This window comes from Talpa europaea (genome assembly GCF_964194135.1).
Source record: "Talpa europaea genome assembly, chromosome: 2".
Classification (NCBI taxonomy): Eukaryota; Metazoa; Chordata; class Mammalia; order Eulipotyphla; family Talpidae; genus Talpa; species Talpa europaea.
The window spans coordinates 10,067,786-10,081,640 of record NC_140068.1 but is presented as its reverse complement, the minus strand read 5'-3'; the positions used below and the strand labels follow the sequence as shown (position 1 = coordinate 10,081,640).

Sequence of the window (13,855 nt, the reverse complement as noted above, 5' to 3'; positions counted from 1 at the left end):
ATGTGACGAAGATTAATTCCCGAAGGGCTTTTGGATACCAGGTTGCTGCTGGGACTGCTGCTTTATTTTCCCCTTCTCTAAAGGGGCAGCGCGCAGCACTTATTAAGAGATTTCTCCAACGCTGCCTGCAGTCCTAAGCGTTTCCTTTGTCAAGAGCCTTTGCTCTTAGAAGTGGAGCAGGCATTTCTCCTCCCCGTCGGGGAGCAGATCCTGGCATGTAATTATCCAGTCCATTTGAAGCAAGGGCAGAACAGACAGACATGGAGGGAAGGTCCGCCCTTGCTGGACACACAGCTGTGGTCATGCGGCTTTTAAAGTAACAGGCAGTTAAACAGGGAGAGGGCAGGGAGAGGACGAAACTACAATTTTGGATCAAACATCTCCATTTCAAGCAGTTCCACGTGTAATATTTCATATTCTCACGACGGAAGTCTGTGACGTTGGCATTTTTCAGGCCACTGTACAGGTGAAGAAACCAAGTCCTCATTTGACTGAGTCCACACAGTGAGCAAATCTCAGAACCAGAGTCCTCTCCAGATGTGGGGCCTTCAAAGCCCACATGCCCATCACAGCTTGTTTCTGTTGCCCCACGTGAGGTCGGCGCCTCTGATCTCCCTCTCCATGTCGTTTGGCAGAAAACAGTAGGAAGAGGGGTGCCTCCATTGCCCTCACTCAGTGTCACTACAGATGCTGGAAAACCTAAACATGAGTTAGCTCCAAGGTGCCTTGGCCAGTTTGGGGAGAAGGTGGGCTCAGAAATCGTGGGTGAGGTGGCCTTTCCACACTGGATCACGGGCAGATGGGCAGGAAAGGGAATGCGGCCTGAACTGCCCAAAGTCGGGGGGCACAGGGTGCTGGTTGCTGCGAGCGGGGTGCAGGGGCACGGCGCACGCCACGGGGAATGCTGCGTTGCCGTAGGGTCGCCGGCCACAGGCACTACATGACACACAGGGGACGAGGGAAGGGGTGGGTCACCTTTCAGTTCTGCATCTCTGGGGACACACAAGGTCTTAACCCACCCAGGACACCCCAGGAGCTTCAGGGGAGACCATGCAGGATCCCACCATCAAGAATCTTTCTCTTGGGCTCCGCTTCCCAAGTCCACCCCACAAATGACTGGCTCCGCAGTCTCTTCATAGAACAGCACTTCATTCCCTGCATTCACCAGGTGTGGACACCAAATGGTAAACCCCCCTGTTATTTCAAAACGAGCTTCTGCCAAATGAAAGAGAGCACTGGTTGTGCTCCTCAGGGCGGGCCTTCTTCCCAAGACAATTGTTTCAGTGTTTGGGAGGCTGGCCGATGGGAGAGGAGAGGCTTCATTACCTGCCCCATATTTGCATCAGCCAGGACAAGGCTCCTTCCTCCACCTCTGCTTCAGTGACTGTGAGGTCACACCTTTGAGTGGACAGGAAGGCTGGTTCTACTCCCCAGACTGGAGGGCAGATCTAGTAGCCAAGATTTTTAAGAATTGCTGGAGCAGGGGCCCAGAGGCCCCAAGCTCTGTGGGCCGAATCACGTAGCGGCTCCATGGGTCTGGGGGAGAGATGAGGCAGCAACATGGCTGGGGAACAGCAAGGCCCTTGGCGGCATCTGTAGCAGCCTGTTGCCTGGGTGCCACCTCCTGTCCTCAAAGTAGTAGCTCACACTTTCCTAACCCCTCAGGGACTCCATGGGTCTTCTCCCCATAGACTGAGAAGCCCAGAGCCTCCACGTCAGTATATGGCTAAGGTCAGGCTTGACCTCTTCTCCCATTGCCACAAACATTGGTTGAATCGCCAATAGCTGGATGCCCTAGACACAAGGAGCCGGCAAACTGGCACTGGCCACCTCAGCGCCCCTTCCTCCTGTCCACTCGGGGGAAGAGGCTGGGCTCACCGCTTCTGACTGGCTTGACTTTCACGCCATGTAAACACATGATTTCATTATTTTTAAAGCCTCTTATTTTTCAAAGGATCCTTAGAACTGGAAACACAGAAGCAAGCATGTACAGAGGTGCACATTAGCTGGTGTGGCAGTGTGTGGAGAAGGGTCTGGAAGAGACTGAGAAGGGGACCACTCTGACCCAGCCTTGCTAGAGACTGAGAAACCTCGTCTTGACAAGACAGAATAGACCAACAGTTGAGGCAAGAACTTGACCCATGTCCACATCAGAACCTGAGTGGGGAGTCCAGGAGGCCCCCATAACAGCTTCAGGGCACTGTGGGAGGGGGGCCTGAGCTGCTGGACTGACCAACTTCACATCTTCAGTCTGGCACTTAAGCTCTGGAGGCTTGAAAAATTACTAATTCTTGCTGAGTCTTAGTTTCCTCATGTATTTGACCGGAATAATGGAAATTAGGCCACGAGAGACTGTGGCAGTGTCAGGTTGAGAATTGATGAGTTAATAATGCTCAGAAGACCTTTGGCAAAGTCTCTGGGCAGGTATCACCTCCTAAAGGCCTCTCCCCCTCCTCTGAGAGCCAGGTCTGCACTTCCCTGGATTTCTGGTGCTTTTTCACTTCCCACTGTTGTTCCTCCTATTGGTTTAGTCCAGTTGGCATTGCTGGGGTGGAAGCCATGGCCTCAGAGGGTTGAGAGTGTACGTCAGAGGCCGCTGGGGTTGGGAAGAAGTATGGCCTCAGTGCTCAGACAGGAATTGAAGCAGATGAGTGGGTGAGCCACTCTCCAGCCAACTCCTGAAGAGTCTGAGAAAGAGAGAAGTGGGGAACGAGGGGGGACTTGACACCTGTAACTGGGTCTGTGGGTTCAGTTGGCAGGAAACGACACCCTCAGCAGTCACTAGACAGCAGAAGGACTAGTGGGGCAATATTTCATTTTCATCTGATTCCAGAATGATCTTAGTTGAACACCTGGGGAGAAGTCTGTGCACAGTACGGGCACCCGAGTGGTTCCCTGCCCCTGGTATCACACTCACCTCGAGCGAGGGCCCTGGGGACTTGCTGCTCTGGGCAGAAGTGAAAGGCGAGCACTTTCAAGATTAGGTACAAAAAGTGATGCACTTTCCCTTTTACTCACTGTCTCTTGGCCTCTTGTTGGCTCTCTCTGGGGGATGCCTGAAGTCACGCGGTGACGGTCCCATGGGCTGTGGGGAGGCTCCTGAGAGAGCGAGGGGGTGTGGAAGCAGGTCCTATAGCAGCCTCCAGACAGATGCTGGAGCCTCAGCACCTACAGCAACAGCAGCTGTGACACAGCAGCCGCGGCCGCACTGCTTAGAATTTCTGACCCCGAAACTATGAGATGACACGTCTTTGCTGTTTCAAGCTATGAAGGGGGTTTTGTTCCACAGCAGGAGCTCACTGACACACATGGTTGTATCGGACACAAACGACACTTGGACATTCCATATGCCAAAGCAAAGGGGAGAATCTTCTAGTGAATAGGACAGAATCGCAGGGAAGGGAGTAAATCCTGACTGTCCTTTGCCCCTGACCGGCCAGCTGGAGACAGCAGGTCCTCAAGTAACAACATTCCACTTGGAATTGCCAGAATTCTTTTTTCTTCACCAATTTTATCATGAAACAACATCACAGAAAATAGTGCTTTTCAAGGGCTTGGCTTCGGTCTACAGCATTTTGCTTAACATAGCAGTTTCCAAGAGCCCATCAATGATACTCAGGGCAGACCTGCTGGACAAGGATCCTTTTGAGTGAAGGGAAAACTTAGAAATGATAGTTTGGATTCTGACTAATGTGCTGGGGCCCGAGCCCCCTTTCATGGTCCAAAAGACCATGTTGAAGACCACATGAAAATCTTACAGAAACAAAGACCAAGAAGATCTGACTTCCTAATATGTAAAATAAAAGACCTATAAGGAACAAATGTGGAAATAGCAAACATGTTTATGCACAAGCACATACCACAGCAGCTACCTTAAAATGAAACAAGGGAGTTGGAAAAGTGCCATCTATTAAAAACCTGCAGATAAGCAGAAGTGAGGTTTATAAAGTGAGCGCAAATAAACCCTTCTGGCATTTCCTGAAGATCCTCATAAATCTCTTTAGGCACCCGCTGCATTTCTTTAACCCTCTGCTAGGTGCCAGCGAGCACCTAATGTCCCTCTTTTTAATTCCCAAGAAAGTATTTCCAGTCTTTATACACAATAGTAAGAGAGAAACATTTACCAGTGAGCCTTTGATTTTTAATGAGCTTAAAAGCAGATTCTTCCTGGAATCAGGCTGTGCCAACAGTTATGCCCCAGTGGGTCAGTGTTGTTGTGAATGAAGTATAAAAAGAAAGTCAAAGCCTTTGTGGGGGTTTTTATGGCAGCTGACTTGGACACATCTGCTCCCTCCTCCCAGCCCCAGGCAGACAAGGAAAGAGAAGATGTGCCTGCGCGGGGAAGGCCGAAGCCCAGGTGAGGACGGGCCATGCACATGCCATGGTAGAGACAGCAGTGGAGGGCGCTTCGGGTGGCACATTGCACATGACACGACCATAAAATGAGCCAAGCAGGTGCAGAGGACCTGAACGTAGAAGAAATGAAAAGCCATCGCAACATCCTCACTGGGAATCAGAAAAAGGGAAATGAAAAATACCTGTTTTAAATACCTGTTTCACATTGCCAAATGCCAGAGGCTTCAGAGCGATGAGAGAGAGAGAGAGAGGATATGGAAAGGAAGAAGAGAAAAAAGTAGCTTTTCCCAGTGAGTAGACTTCTTTAAAGTATAAAGAATTAATTTTAAATAACTTTTAAACCATAAAAATTGCAAAAATGGTGTGGGTAGCGTTTTGAGACCAGAAATCATTTCCTTAAAACCAGTACCATTAAAAATCAATCTTCTGTGTTTCCTTTTCTAAACACATATTTTCAATGTTAAGTGATTGCTCTAAGATCAGAGAAACAGAAAGTAGGGGAGAAACACAAGATCACACCCTCCACACTTGATCAAAGACTGGTGTGAAAACAAGTGACACGGTCCAATCCATTTTTGTTTGCGAATGCAGATTTAGCAGTTTCCCATTAACATTTGAATTTAATTTGAGATGAAGTATCAAATCTAATTATTGGAAGGTACAATTTCTCATTTTTAGTTGGGAACGTCATTTTTATTTAAATTTAGCTTTTGATAGAATATTTGTTTTTATAAAGGTCAGAACTAACATATTGTCTGATAGAAACCAAGATGGCATTTCACTTTCACAGCAATCCTATAAGTAGGGATTGTAATAGCTAAGAGCACAGTCACAAACAACTTGTCAAGGTCATCTAAGTGACCTTGTGGAAAGGGCAAATCCAAGATCACCCATGCCAAAGTTGGGTGTCTGCTGCCCACCTTTGTGGCTTTTTTAAATGCCACTTGGGGCCTCCCTGGTGGCGCAGGGGTTAAAGACAGCACTATCAAGCTTTGCCAGCTACTGCAGCATGAGTTCAATCCCCAGCTGGTCAGGGAGCTACCCACATGGTGCAGCAGACCTCTCCTATCTCCCGGCTGTTCCTTCAGCAGTGTATTTCAGTAGATCCACCTGTTCTGCTCCCCACTCTGTCTCTGGTGAGTCCTCTCATCACCCCACAACTCTGGCTTACACCCAGAGTTGTATGCATAATACATACACAGTTCTTGTATGCATAAATAAATAAATATTTAAACAAAAATGCCACGTGCTTACATATGCTAACCATTTTCCGGTTAACTGGGTTCAAGCAGCTTTCTTGAATGTTTCCCCTTCCTTATGTGGCCTAAGAGTTTCTAGAGCAGACACTGCTCACTGAAGATCAGAAGCCTGAGCTCCTACAGGGGAAAAGGCGAAGTGAAGACGCAACTAGAAAGCTCAAGGTCAGCGGCTTCGTTGCCCTGTGGCTCCTGAGTTCCAACTCCCCCCACCCCCAAGGAAAGCGAGGTGCCTCTCCTCACATCCCAGGCACCCCTGTTCTGCAGCCTGGAGCCAGGCTGGAAACTACAGGAGCCCTTTGCTCAAGGCTGCACTCCAGAATTTTCTGAGTCTACACTCTGGGATAGGCACAGGGCTGGACTGCAGTGACTTCAAACATAGCTTTGGTGCCTGACTCCAAACCAAACAGCCTGACTCACTGTGTGGGCTCGAGACACTCTCCCGGGGTCTCCACTTCCTCATGTAAATTAAGACGCAGGACAGCCTGTCCCCTACTGGCCCTTGAGTTCAAACACTCAATGGCTTCAGATAAATATCTGCACGCACATTCTGTCTTTCCATCCCCCAACTCACACATTGGTAAACAGCATGCAGGACATTTTATGTGGATTTGAATTTATGTGAATTTAAAATAGTATGACATAATACTGTTATGTGTCAGATACTGATAGTGTCAGTGAAGCTACATTTCAGGCCCAACATCCCAACTTTCTCTACATTCAAAAGAAGTGATCAAGAAGCCCAGTCTGGAAGCTGGCAGGAGGCAGACTCCAGTCCCATCACACTGTTGCTGCGCCCCTTTAAGAACCAGTATGCGGTGCCACCTTCCCAAGAAAAAGGAAACCCCAGCATGTCCCAATGGCAGCATCTGCAAGTATGTTTACTTCATGTCTCAGAACATGTGCGAGTGATTTGGGCGACTCCTGGGTTTGTTGTTGCTGTTTTAACTTGCTGCTATCTTATGAAAGCATTCCACAGATATGTCCTTTATGAGTTCACTAAGAGGTGGGTGCTGGGGCTGGTAATGGAAAACACTAGAAATTCAAGCACTTTGGGAAGAAAGCTACAGATTATAAAACTAGAATTATGTATACGTTGTTGTTCATTTTTAGCATTTTACTCATAACAAGCCAAAAAAAGAATTCCCCTAATGGTTGTAGATTCATGCCTTTGAAGAGCACATCTCATTTCTACAGATGTATAGGAAACTAGTCTCATGAATTTCAAATCATGTGCAATCTTCGGGGATTCATCTCTTGCAGGAACTATGACCACCCAGTAGTCTCAATGAACTACGTCCCCCAAGAACTTCAGAAGAAAGACCTAGAAGCAGGCATAGCCAGAGCGCATTGTGGACAAAATGCAGGGAGAAAAACAGCCTCACCTGCAGGGCCATCCCTTCAGGCAGAAGGGGTAGGAATGGGTCCGGAGACCACAGCCTTGGGTCAGGACAGGACTGGAATGGAATGGATGTCAAGAAACCTTCTGCCTAGGTCCTGACACCCCTCCTCTGAGACATCCCCTCCTCCGAAACTCAGCATCTTAGATCTGCAAGTGGCCTTGGGGACCATCCCTCTCCCTGCCCTTGAACTCAGCAGAGGTGCCACTTACTCCAGTTTTTCTGATCGACACTCGGGCTTGCTGGACCCCGCTCTGTGCCACCGACACCTCCCGGGCACCCGTTCACTGCTCCCTGGCAGCTGATTTTCTTAGTCTCAGTCATCTTTCTTTTCTGAGTTCATTGGCGGCAGGAACTGGTGGGTCAGCTTTCTATTCTCAGGAGCTAGGAAAGCCATGGAGCTCTCTGTAGTTTGTTTGATGAAAGAAACCAACTGAAGCCTTTGTTTCATGGAGGAAGAGCTGAGAGAAGTACCTGACCCAGAACTACCTGGCTCCTGAGGACCAGCGCTGAGACCAGAACCCGAGTCTCCTGGCTCCCAGGCCTGCATTCAGGACACGGACTGTGCTGGACCTTCAGTGCATCCCTTTAAGTTGCCTTCATGTGTCTAGAACAATGGAGTCAGTACCTTTTAAAAAAGAGCTCCTTTAAGACCCTTTCCTCCCCTGCAAGCCGCTAGGGTCTGGCTCCCCATACCTTGGAGAGGAGACACACCTGCAGCTGCCTGAGTGCCTGAGGGAGGCAGTGCCCTTGGGACACCTGGGTCCCTGCCCTCACGCGCCTGCCCTGAACTATAAACTGGCTTGATCCCAGAGTGTGACCAATGGCAAATCCATCAACTTGGTGAGGCAGCTCCAGCAGGAGCCAGTTCTTAACATGAAACACAACTAGACTCAGATCTGCATGGAGACAAAAAAAAAAAAAAAAAAAAAAGCCCACAAAATAGAAAGCAAAGCAAGGGCAGGTGGGTGGTCTCTGTTCTCTCTGGCCACCCAAGCAGGGCAGGGGACCTTGGACTCCAGGAAAACAAACAAAGCTGCAGGCAGCCTGCTGTGTGTCCAGTAACCCAGAGGCTCCCTGCCCTCCATCCTCCTGCAGGACTGCTGCCTGTGTCCTGGAGTGCTCAGGCACACGCATACACACGCCCACATACCCTGTGCACGCACACACAATGCACAACACACAGCACACATGTCATAACATACATGCTCATGCACACATGCACACCATTGTGTTAACACGCATTTGCACAAACATGCACATGCATCCACATGCACACACCTTTCCTAGGAGTTCACAGGTCATCTATCAACCTTCCCAACTGGCCTTTTCTCGGTTATCAGATCATGTTGTAGCTAATGTGGGGGCTCTGATGAACACGGGCATTGCCTATAGCAACACCGAAAAAAATCCTCTCCAGGTGACAACTCTGTCCTCACAAAAATATCTAAGGAAAACCCAAATGGGCACCCGAGGCCTTTGTGCCAGGCAGGGCCGTCATCTGCGTCACCCTTGAGGTCAGTTCAGGGTTAGAAGTCCCTGGGCCTGGCTGCACAGCGTGGCTGATGCTTGAGGTGTCTGGTAGATGGCTCTCTGGGGAGCACTCCCCACACCACCTAGGAGGCAGCCACTCCCACCAGGGAAGCAATTCCTGTGTTGAGGGAGCTGCTCACGTCTCACTCCCCTGAGGATGCTCGGTAGAGTCTGGCTCAAGGTGAGAAAGGTCCCTGTGAGAGGATCCAGGGCTGGGAGCTGGTGTTCCCTTCCATAGGGTCCCCAGAGGCCCACTGGCTACAAACAACCCCTTCATTCTCCACCCCGAAAGCACAGGACACAGGACGTGCCCTCACTAGGTTACTAGAGCTTTCCAAGAAGGAAAAGAGCAGAGAGCCTGCCCCCACCCCTCTCATCTCCACCATGTTGGGGGTCCATGTACTGCAGCAGGGAGGGGATATGGGGCAGGGTCCTTCTGGAAGACCACAGCTGCAGCTGGAGGTGTTGACATTATCAGCACAATGTCTGTCGTGTTCCACTGCCCAACACATTCCAGAAGGCCCCTCGTGGGTGGGTCCTCATTTACCAGCCCTTCAATTCCCACACTCGGGAATCAAGCCAGTGGTGCCTCAGGGCAGGAGCGTGGGGGCTTTGGGTATCCCAATGGCCCTGTGTGGCCTTCATCCTTTATTGCATCTCAAACTTGACACTTTCCCATGGTGTGCTCACCCTTGCACCATCCTTGCAGCACTGTGGACTCTGGCCACGGCAAAACAGAAATAAGCCACCTAGACTTGCCTTCGCCCCTGTAGTCCTCCAATATTTTGGGTTCCATTTCCTTGTACAAACATTCATTCAACTAGTAGTTCTAGATGACTTTGTGTTGGCGGGAAAAATTGTACACATGGCATGAGGGCGAAACAGAAAGGGCACTGCCCGGGCACTGTCCAAGGGAGTGACAGCAATGTACCCCAGAATTCAAGGATAAAGTCACCTTATGGGGGCAAACTTAGAGTCCAAATAGAATTGAGTCCCCTCCATGGCAGATATGAGACGTTCACAACACTGTTTATAATAGCCCCGAACGGAAAACCACCCCAGCATCTATCAACAGTAGGATATAAGTAATATTTATCCACGTAATGGAGTATTATACAGCAGTTCCCTCCAGATGCTGTGTGCTGCCTGCAGCAACGTAACTTCTGAACATAATGTTGAGCAAAGAGAGCACCTTGCAACTTTCATTTATAGAACGCCCCCTAACCGACAAAATTAACTCAATGGTAGTGGGCGGGACAGCAGTTATTCTGGTGGGAATAGGGGCATAAGGGGGCAAACACAGGGGGTGTGGGACTTTGGTCATATTCTAATCCTCTGAGGGCTGTCTCTGTGACTCTGATAACTGCAAACTTATTGAGCTGTATTCAGTTTGCAATCGATTAAACATTTAATTGCAATAAAATGCTTACACATCCATATATGTAGACAGCTTTGGAAGTAACACAAGAGACTGTCTGAAAACGAGCAGCTAAAGAAACTTGGGATGCTCTCAGTTCATTGTGCATGATTTGGCAACAGCTCAGAAAAGAAGGCCCAAATGTGATGATAATCATGCACGCCAGAATGCAATCAGTCACACTGAGCTCTGCTCAAAAGCCCGTGGAGGAGCAGTGTTGGAGAGGGGGAGCTTGTCAGGCTGGTCCCTCACTGTCCACCGGGGTGGGTATTCTGAGCATGGGAGATGCGCTCAGCTGTGGGTGCTTCTTCAGGCCTCACCATTCTCAGATGAGATGTCACCTCAGGCCTTCTCTCCTGCTCCCTATTCACAGACACCTTCCAACCAGAAATTCAGCTTCCCAGCTCAGGACTACTGGAAAGGAGAAAATATTTGATCATTATAAAATAGCCAATTCAGTCAGTCACCATCCTTTGGGTAATGCAGACACCTCTGAACACAGGGACAAAATTGACTCCCTGGACCTGCCAAGTCAAGTACCAGACCTGATGCTGCCAAGCACAGCTGCCTGGAGACCCACACTCGGAGTGGGCCAGGAAGGCATATTTCCGGCACCGAATCATCAGCTGGGAAGTGACGTCATGCCCCACCACCCAGCAGGAAAAAGGCTGGTGAGCTGCCTGAGGTCAAGGCCAGCCAGACTTCCCAGGGGTCCAAAGGGTGTGGCACTCACCATCACCCACTCCTGTCTGCCTGCTGCCCACTAATAAACAAAGAAGCTGAAGTACCACATTGTGCTCCAGTGAGGTCTGAGTATTAAATGCACTGGAGGGGGATTTTGCTGAACTGGCCCCTGAAGCAGAGTCCTCCACCGCGCTCCCTTTTGGGAGCCGTAAGTCCCAGCAGCCACAGGGGGCATCTGGGGCCTGCTCTTGGCACAGCTGACCGTGTCTGAGTCCAGATGAAAGTGACCTTGGCTGCGGCAAGATGGAGTCCACCCTACCAGACTTCTGAACATGGTGGTGGGATGCCACAGAGGCAGGACCTCCAGCCTCTAGGGGGTTGGGGATGGGGGGGCACACAGTGGCAGCCATGCTGGCCTCACAGTCAGGAGCTTGCTGGTTCACTTTCCACAAAAGGAGTTTAAGGGCCCAGAGTCCACTTATACTCACTTGCTTTCAAGGGGTACCCTAGCTGTTTTTTGCTTTTAATCTCTGCATTTATAATTTTCACGCTTGCTAAGGAAAACTCAACTTGTTTTATTTCTACAGACATAGCCAATTCTGGCAAACACACTCACTCAGAAAGACAGGTGTGAGTGATCAGCCACCGCTGAGGGAAAGGTGGGGGCTCATGTCCCAGCGGGAAGAGCAGGGTGCCTCGAGACCACTGGCAGCAACTAGACCCAGGCATGGAGCTCTGCTCTGAGCTGTGATGGCTCATCCACGAAATGAGGGGCTTTCCAGGTGCCCTTCCAGGCCAGCATGGAGGGCCAAGGAGCCCTGTCTTCAGGTCAGAAAAGGCCTGGATTCCAGTCCCCTCTTCCCTCACAAGATGTGTGACTTGGACAAGTTACCCGACCTCTCTGAACCTCAATTTATAAAATGAAAGCAATGATAATCATACAATAGTAATCACATATAATGATAACATAGTACAAACTACACAAAAACTGTCATAATCTCAAGGACTGGGTGAAGTAAATACATACACCACATTCAGCGCAGCAGCCGGGCTGCTGTAAACCATAAACAGCAAAAGGTACAAAAAGCCAGGAAGCTTTCCGTGGACAGAACCCCGGAGGGCACGCAGGCTGCAATCAGGTGAGGTGTAAGGGAGCAGTAATGGCTCGGGCAACAGTGTGGACTGCCCAGAAATGGCTGAAATTCATCTGGCCCGAGCCCAGGGGTGTTCACAGACATGGCTGGATCCCCATCCGGTCTGACCCTGGCTTCAAATGACCAGCGCTGGCTTCTCTGGCCGTTCCCGGGGGCCACTGTCACGTTCACAACTGCAAAACGTCTTTCCTGCAGACACATCGATGACAACCCCTGAGATTTTACTGCACATTTGCAGAAGCTAATGACACCGAGAGAAGGGGAATGGTGCTGAACAGTCAATTTTGTTTTCATCTTACAGAGAACAGTAAGCTATTAAGAGCAATCTGTGCTTAACAGAAGAGAGAACATCTCTCCCAGTGTCCTCCGCTCAGCAACCTCCTTAATAATGACAGCATCAGCCTACCGGTACCTAGACGTGGATACAATGTCTAATGAAGTTATATGAATATATACAACTTTGATGTAAATATAATGTATTTACTTGGGAACACTGGTATGATAGTTACCTGCTGGCCCTGCTCAACGACCCCGAATACAGGAATTTTGCTTTTGTCCGTGGTTCTTCTGAACGTATTGTCACTGCTACTGAAATACGAATTGCATATCAAGGCAGAAATGCAGACTTCTCCTGAGGTGAGGGAAAATACTGAACTGGAATATGTACGATATATAATTCATCAATAATGCATGATAAGAAAGCTTTAAGGATATTTAGTGTAGTAGCATCCTCAATTCTGACCAGTACAGAAGCTAGAAATAGATGCTGACAGATAGATTTTCAACTCATTCCAACAAATTCACCATTTCTAAATAAGCAATTGCTTCACTATTGTTCTCTTTCATAAAGAAGCCCCAGGGAGCGCTGGCATATGCTGAACCAGACTGTTCTATAGGGGGTAGAAATGTCATCCATCTTTGAAAGGTGGTGTGTCCAGACCCTAAAGCAGGAAATGGAAAATTGAGGGCAGAAGAGCTGATGTTCCAGAGGGACAGGTGACCGTGAACCCCGGAGGGGGCTCCAGGGTGCAGGTTGGCCTGGCAGGGGGTCTCCCCAGAGGCCAGGGCACGGGCCCCATGTAGGGCCACTGTGTTAAAATCCGGCTCCCTGCTCCTGGCTATGTGACGCCCTGAGTGACCTGCCCTCCCTCTGCCTGAGCTTCCTGGACTCCCAAGTGAGGGCCACAACCAACAACCTCCCAGGAGGGAGGGCAAGAATGGAAAAGCCAGAAGCAGCGCCTGCCCCCGCCTGCTCACACCTGCTCCTGCTCCTCGGGCTTGTTCCCCCTGTAGAGACATTTCTGCCGTGGAGACCACGTTGTCTGGGCATCTGGTCCTCATCAGTCGAGAACCCTCACGGGTGCAGTCGGCACCTTCTCAACGAGCTACCAGGAACACCATCGACGGCAGGTGCATTATGAGACCTTATCTGGTCACCACTGCGGGCCGCAGGCCGCGCTGCACCCGCACACCCAAGCCCCCGGACGTTCACAGCGCAGGAACAAGGACACCAACACAGAGGCACCTGTCCGCACACACTCTCCGGCTGGGCACAACAGTTAGCTGTATCTTGCAGCTCGTGAGTGCAGGAAGCTAATATATAAAGAGAGAAATGTCTGGCATGGGGGAGGGGGGTGTCTTCTTCCTGCTCCCCCAGCAGTGAGCAGCACCCCCTCCCAGTGGAGTGAGAGGGAGCAACCCCGGCCTGTCTGCCCCACAGCGGAGCTTGGAACTCACACAAGACCTGGCTGGAGAAGGGGGTTTGCACAACTCTGCTTCCTGAAGGCAAGAGGGCTTGGCACTCAGTGGAGACCGGTGGGAGAGGTTGGAGTGGGGGGCTGTTGTGTTCGTGATTTCATTTTTAAATCACAGAGGTAAGCTTTGAGGAAAGATTATATCACATAATGTTTTACTATTATAAAAAGAAAGTTTTAAAGGAAGCTGCGAAGCATGGGCAGGAGCAGCCCAGGTGCTGGTGGTTTCCAAGGAGAACAGAGGCCGCTGGGAGCTGGGGCTGGTGTGGCCACCTCTGGCCTGCACTGGTGAGGCCACCTG

General features: G+C 50.0%; 1 protein-coding gene across 2 annotated transcripts in view; it reads right to left on the bottom strand.

The window, feature by feature from the left end:
• ZDHHC14 (zDHHC palmitoyltransferase 14) overlaps positions 1-13,855 on the bottom strand; it is a gene marked incomplete at both ends in the record, with an annotated part of 219,872 nt that overhangs the window by 93,527 nt on the left and 112,490 nt on the right. The window lies entirely within an intron of this gene.